At 37.5% G+C, this 7,482-nt stretch overlaps 1 non-coding gene across 1 annotated transcript; it reads left to right on the top strand.

Moving 5' to 3' along the window:
- The first annotated feature begins 2,392 nt into the window (after positions 1–2,392).
- LOC112731418 (small nucleolar RNA R71) lies at positions 2,393–2,500 on the top strand. The gene has a single exon (XR_003167196.1). It is a non-coding gene; the product is annotated as a small nucleolar RNA R71 (small nucleolar RNA).
- The last annotated feature ends 4,982 nt before the right edge of the window (positions 2,501–7,482 follow it).

Raw genomic sequence — 7,482 nt, 5'->3', positions numbered from 1 at the left:
TTAGAGGTTTAGGTGCCATCAATGATAATGGAAAAACAAAAAGCTTATGCTTTTACCACACCAAACTTAGAATGTTGCTCGCCCTCGAGCAAAAGAAGAAAGAATAGAAGAAGAAGATATGGAGGAGATGGAGGGATGTGTGTATGGATGTGAGTGGTGAATGAAGAACAGAAGGGATGATCATGAATGGAGAGAGAGAGGGTGAGGTGGGTGGGGATCCTGTGGGATTCACAGATCCTGAGATGATCCTGTGGTGTCCACAGATCCTGAGGTGTCAAGGATTTGCATCCCTGCACCAATTAGGCATGTAAAATGCCTTTCCACACAACTCTGGGCGTTCAGCGCCAGGTTGGTGCCCATTTTGGGCGTTCAACGCCCATTTGTTGCCATTTCTGGCGTTGAACGCCAGAACCATGCTTGTTCTGGGCGTTCAGCGCCAGGATGCTGCCCATTTTGGGCGTTCAGCGCCAGAACCATGCTCTGTTCTGGCGTTGAACGCCAGGCAGGTGCTTCCTCCAGGGTGTGATTTTTCTTCTGCTATTTTTGATTCCGTTTCCAATTTTTATATTTATTTTGTGACTCCACATGATCATGAACCTAAGAAAACATGAAAAACAAAAATATAGTTAGATAAATAAACATTGGGTTGCCTCCCAACAAGCGCTTCTTTAATGTCAATAGCTTGACAGTGGGCTCTCATGGAGCCTCACAAATGTTCAGAGCATTGTTGAGACTCTCCAACACCAAACTTAGAGTTTGGATATGGGAGTTCAACACCAAACTTAGAGTTTGGTTGTGGCCTCCCAACACCAAACTTAGAGTCTGACTGTGGGGGCTTTGGTTGACTCTGCTTTGAGAGAAGCTTTTTCTGCTTCCTCTCCATGGATGCAGAGAGAGATCCTTGAGTTGTAAACACAAGGTTGTCCTTATTTAATTGAAGGATCAATTCTCCTTTGTCCACATCAATCACAGCTCTTGCTGTGGCTAGGAAAGGTCTTCCTAGGATGATGGATTCATCCTCTTCCTTTCCAGTATCCAGGACTATGAAATCAGCAGGGATGTAAAGGCCTTCAACCTTTACTAACACGTCCTCTACTTGTCCATAAGCCTGTTTTCTTGAGTTATCTGCCATCTCTAATGAGATTTTAGCAGCTTACACCCCATAGATTCCCAGTTTCTCTATTACAGAGAGGGGCATGAGGTTTATTCCTGAACCAAGGTCACACAGAGCCTTAAAGATCATGGTGCCTATGGTACAAGGTATTATGAACTTTCCAGGATCCTGTCTCTTCTGAGGCAATGTCAGTTGATCCAGATCACTTAGTTCATTGATGAACAAGGGAGGTTCATCTTCCCAAGTTTCAATACCAAATAATTTGGCATTCAGCTTCATGATTGCACCAAGAAACTTGGCAGTTTGTTCTTCAGTAACATCCTCATTCTCTTCAGAAGAGGAATACTCATCAGAGCTCATGAATGGCATAAGGAGGTTCAATGGAATCTCTATGGTCTCTAGATGAGCCTCAGAGTCCTTTGGTTCCTCAGAGGGAAGCTCCTTATTGATCACTGGACGTCCCAGGAGGTCTTCCTCCTTGGGATTCACGTCCTCTCCTTCCCTTACAGGTTCGGCCATGGTGCTTATGTCAATGGCCTTGCACTCTCCTTTTGGATTCTCTTCTGTATTGCTTGGGAGAGTACTAGGAGGGATTTCAGTGATCCTTTTACTCAGCTGGCCCACTTGTGCTTCCAAATTTCTAATGGAAGACCTTGTTTCATTCATGAAACTTGTAGTGGCCTTGGATAGATCAGAGACTAAGTTTGCTAAATTAAAAGTATTTTGTTCAGAGTTCTCTGTCTGTTGTTGAGTAGATGATGGAAAAGGCTTGCTATTGCTAAACCTATTTCTTCCACCATTATTAAAGCCTTGTTGAGGCTTTTGATCCTTCCATGAGAGATTTGGATGATTTTTCCATGATGAGTTATAGGTGTTTCCATAAGGTTCACCTAAGTAATTCACCTCTGCTATTGCAGAGTTCTCAGGATCATAAGCTTCTTCTGCATAAGAAGCCTCTTGAGTACTGTTGGATGCAGCTTGCATTCCATTCAGACTCTGAGAGATCATATTGACTTGCTGAGTCAATATTTTATTCTGAGCCAATATGGCATTCAGAGTATCAACTTCAAGAACTCCCTTCTTCATAGGCGTCCCATTACTCACAGGATTCCTCTCAGAAGTGTACATGAACTGGTTATTAGCAACCATGTCAATGAGTTCTTGAGCTTCTGTAGGCATTTTCTTTAGGTGAATGGATCCACCTGCAGAAGTATCCAATGACATCTTTGATAACTCAGATAAACCATCATAGAATATATCCAGGATGGTCCATTCTGAAAGCATGTCAGAAGGACACTTTTTGGTCAGCTGTTTGTATCTTTCCCAAGCTTCATAGAGGGATTCACCATCTTTTTGTTTGAAGGTTTGAACATCCACTCTAAGCTTGCTCAGCTTTTGAGGAGGAAAGAACTTGGCTAAGAAAGTCGTGACCAGCTTATCCCAAGAGTTCAGGCTGTCTTTGGGTTGAGAGTCCAACCATATTCTAGCTCTGTCTCTTACAGCAAAAGGGAAAAGCATGAGCCTGTAGACTTCAGGATCTACTCCATTAGTCTTAACAGTATCACATATCTGCAAGAATTCAGTTAAGAACTGAAAAGGATCTTCAGATGGAAGTCCATTAAACTTGCAGTTCTGCTGCATCAGAGAAACTAATTGAGGTTTTAGCTTAAAGTTGTTTGCTCCAATGGCAGGAATGGAGATGCTTCTTCCATGTAAATTGGAATTTGGTGCAGTAAAGTCACCAAGCATCTTCTTTACATTATTATTATTTTCGGCTGCCATCTCCTCTTCCTGTTTGAAAATTTCTGACAGGTGCTTGCTGGTTTGTTGTAATTCAGTATCTCTTAGTTTTCTCTTCAGAGTCCTTTCAAGTTCTGGATCTGCTTCAACAAGAATATTCTTGTCCTTGCTCCTGCTCATATGACAAAGAAGAGGGCACAAAAAAAATAATAATAATAGAGATCTTTTTTTTTTTGAGTAAGGGAGAGATGTTAGTAGATGAATAAACAAATAGAATAAGATGAGAGAAGGAAAATTTCGAAAATAATTTTTGAAAAAGAGTTAGTAATTTTTGAAAATAATTTTTGAAAAATGTTAGTAATTTTCGAAAATTAAAATAAGAATTTAAAATAATTAGTTAATTAAAAAGAAATTTTGAAAAAGGGGGAAGATATTTTCGAAAATTAGAGAGAGAAAGTTAGTTAGGTAGTTTTGAAAAAGATAGGAAACAAACAAAGAGTTAGTTAGTTAGTTGAAACAAATTTTGAAAATCAATTTTGAAAAGATATAAAGATAGGAAGTTAGAAAAGATATTTTGAAATCAAAATTTTGAAAAGGATAAGATAAGAAGATATTTTTTTTTTTGAAAAGATATGATTGAAATTAGTTTTTGAAAAAGATTTGATTTTTAAAATCTCAATTAATGACTTGATTCACAAGAAATCACAAGATATGATTCTAGAACTTAAAGTTTGAATCTTTCTTAACAAGCAAGTAACAAACTTGAAATTTTTGAATCAAAACATTAATTGTTATTGTTATTTTCAAAAATTTGATATAGAAATAAGAAAAATATTTTTGAAAAATATTTTTGAAATTTTTGAAAATAACTAAGAAATTTGAAAAAGATTTGATTTTTGAAAAAGATTTTAAAAAAGATAAGATTTTCAAATTGAAGATTTGATTTGACTCATAAGAAACAACTTGATTTTAAAAATTTTTGAAAAAGTCAATCCAAATTTTTGAATTTGATGAGAGAAAAAGGGAAAGATATTTTTTTTTTATTTTTGAATTTTTAATGATGAGAGAGAAAAACAAGAAAAATGATGCAATGCATGAAAGTTATGGATCAAAACAATGAATGCATGCAAGAATGCTATGAATGTCCAGATGAACACCAAGAACACTATGAAGATCATGATGAACATTAAGAACACATTTTTGAAAAATTTTTAATGCAAAGAAAACATGCAAGACACCAAACTTAGAATTCTTTAATGCTTAGACACTAAGAATTCAAGAATGCATATAAAAAACAAGAAAAGACACAAAACATGCAAATGCAAAGATCAAACAAGAAGACTTACCAAGAACAACTTGAAGATCATGAAGAACACTATGAATGCATGAATTTTCGAAAAATGCAAGATGCACATGCAATTGACACCAAACTTATAACATGACTCAAGACTCAAACAAGAACACAAAAATATTTTTGATTTTTATGATTTTCTAATTTTTTTGGATTTTTTTTTTGAAAATTATTTGTAAAAGAAAAAATAAGGATTCTAAAATTTTTAATATGAATTCCAAGAATCTTGCCATGTTAGTCTAAAGCTTCAGTCCAGGAATTAGACATGGCTCATCAGCCAGCCAAGCTTTCAATGAAAGCTCCGGTCCAAAACACTAGACATGGCCAATGGCCAGCCAAGCTTTAGCAAGATATCAGAATATACTACTCATTACTTATCAAATATGTAACTTGCCTCTATGCTGATGGTTTGGAAGCCTCAGTCCAAAAGAATTTAGACATGGCTTTGCAGCCAGGCAGGCTTCACATGCTTCATGAAACACTAGAATTCATTCTTAAAAATTTTGAATAAAATTATAAAATTTTTGAAAACATTTTTATTTTAAGATTTTTTTTTAAAACAAAGGAGAATTTTTTTGAAAGAAAATTTTTGAAAAATTTTTGAAAAATTTTTTGAAAAGAAAACGAAAAGAAAATTACCTAATCTAAGCAACAGGATGAACCGTTAGTTGTCCAAACTCGAACAATCCCCGGCAACGGCGCCAAAAACTTGGTGTTGTTGCCGGATCAAACTTGGCACTGATGTTACCGGACCAAAAGCTTGCCGAAAACTCGAACAATCCCCGGCAACGGCGCCAAAAACTTGGTGCGCAGAAATTGAGATTACATTTTGATTATGTAAAATTCATCGCTCTTTCTTTCCCTAGTAATGGCGCCAAAAACATGATGCCAATACCATGGTTCACAACTTCGCACAACTAACCAGCAAGTGCACTGGGTCGTCCAAGTAATACCTTACGTGAGTAAGGGTCGAATCCCACGGAGATTGTTGGTATGAAGCAAGCTATGGTCACCTTGCAAATCTCAGTCAGGTAGGGTTAAATGTGATTGGATTAGATAATTAAAAGATAAATAATAAAGGATAGAAATACTTATGTAATTTATTGGTGAGAATTTCAGATAAGCGAATAGAGATGCTTTCGTTCCTCTGAACCTCTGCTTTCCTGCTATCTTCATCCAATCAGTCTTACTCCTTTCCATGGCTGGCTTTATGTGATACATCACCATTGTCAATGGCTACTTTCGGTCTTCTCTCGGGAAAATGATCCAAATGCCCTGTCACGGCACGGCTAATCGTCTGGAGGCATCACCCTTGTCAATGGCTTCATCCTATCCTCTCAGTGAAAATGGTCAACGCACCCTGTCACGGCACGGCTATTCATCTGTCGGTTCTCGATCCTGCTGGAATAGGATTTACTATCCTTTTGCGTCTGTCACTACGCCCAGCAATCGCGAGTTTGAAGCTCGTCACAGTCATTCAATCATTGAATCCTACTCGGAATACCACAGACAAGGTTTAGACCTTCCGGATTCTCTTGAATGCCGCCATCATTCTAGCTTACACCACGAAGATTCCGATTAAGAGATCTAAGAGATACTCATTCAATCTAATGTAGAACGGAGGTGGTTGTCAGGCACGCGTTCATAGGGAATGATGATGATTGTCACGTTCATCACATTCAGGTTGAAGTGCGAATGAATATCTTAGAAGCGAAATAAGATGAGTTGAATAGAAAACAGTAGTACTTTGCATTAATCTTTGAGAAACAGCAGAGCTCCACACCTTAATCTATGGAGTGTAGAAACTCTACCGTTAAAAATACATAAGTGAAAGGTCCAGGCATGGCCGAATGGCCAGCCCCCAAAACGAGATCACAGGATCAAAATACAATCCAGGATCCAGGATGTCAAATACAATAGTGAAATGTCCTATTTATAATAAACTAGCTACTAGGGTTTACAGAAGTAAGTAATTGATGCATAAATCCACTTCCGGGGCCCACTTGGTGTGTGCTTGGGCTGAGCTTTGAGTGTTGCACGTGTAGAGGTCCTTGTTGGAGTTGAACGCCAGCTTTTGTGCCAGTTTGGGCGTTCAACTCTGGTTTTGGATCCTTTTCTGGCGCTAGACGCCAGAATTGGGCAAAAAGCTGGCGTTGAACGCCAGTTTGCGTCATCTAAACTTGGCCAAAGTATGGACTATTAAATATTGCTGGAAATCCCTGGATGTCTACTTTCCAACGCAATTAGAAGCGCACCATTTCGAGTTCTGTAGCTCCAGAAAATCCACTTTGAGTGCAGGGAGGTCAGAATCCAACAGCATCAGCAGTCCTTCTTCAACCTCTGAATCTGATTTTTGCTCAAGTCCCTCAATTTCAGCCAGAAAATACCTGAAATCACAGAAAAACACACAAACTCATAGTAAATTCCAGAAATGTGAATTTAACATAAAAACTAATGAAAACATCCCTAAAAGTAACTAGATCCTACTAAAAACATACTAAAAACAATGCCAAAAAGCGTATAAATTATCCGCTCATCAATCCATCAATCCCTGTGGGATCGACCTCACTCTAAGTGAGTTTTACTACTTAATGCGACCCGGTAGACTTGCCGGTGAGTTTTAGGTGTTGGAATCCGTTTCCAACCCATCATGTCACGTATCCCATTAAATCTGGATAATTAAAAATTTAGGGGAATATATTTTCAAGCTGTTGTTCAAGTAAAGAGCTTTTCCAAGTTATACAAGAACTCAATTAGAAAGAGGGTCATACTTCTGTTCTACCCAATTTCATAAAATAAAGAACAAAAATTGTTCTTGAATTAAATGAATCAAAATATGAATTAAAATACAAAAATAATAGAATCAATCCATACAATAGACAGAGCTCCTAACCTTAACAGTGGAAGTTTAGTTGCTCATGAAAAAGAGTGAAAACTAAGATTCTGGTAAACTGTAAATTTCGAATGAGGTGGAATAATCCCAGAAGAGAAGTTTCTTTTTTCTTTTATATCTAATCCTAATTAAATTAAAATTTATTTTCTAAAACTAAAATAATATATTTTCCTATTTTAAAATAAAATACAAATTTAAATCAGAATTAATTAAATCTTCGAGCACTCCTAATTCGGAAGCTGGGACCACCAATCATGCGCCTTACTTGGAGTGTTGGAGTAACATTGGCGTCTAACTCAAGGTTTTGTGCGCCTGACTTGAAGTCTAAGGCTACACTCAGCGCCTAACTTGAATTTTCTCAAGTTAGGCGCAGCCTTGGCCAAA

Source organism: Arachis hypogaea, chromosome 12, assembly GCF_003086295.3.
Source record: "Arachis hypogaea cultivar Tifrunner chromosome 12, arahy.Tifrunner.gnm2.J5K5, whole genome shotgun sequence".
NCBI classification, from domain to species: domain Eukaryota; kingdom Viridiplantae; phylum Streptophyta; class Magnoliopsida; order Fabales; family Fabaceae; genus Arachis; species Arachis hypogaea.
This window is presented reverse-complemented; position numbering and strand designations above follow the sequence as displayed.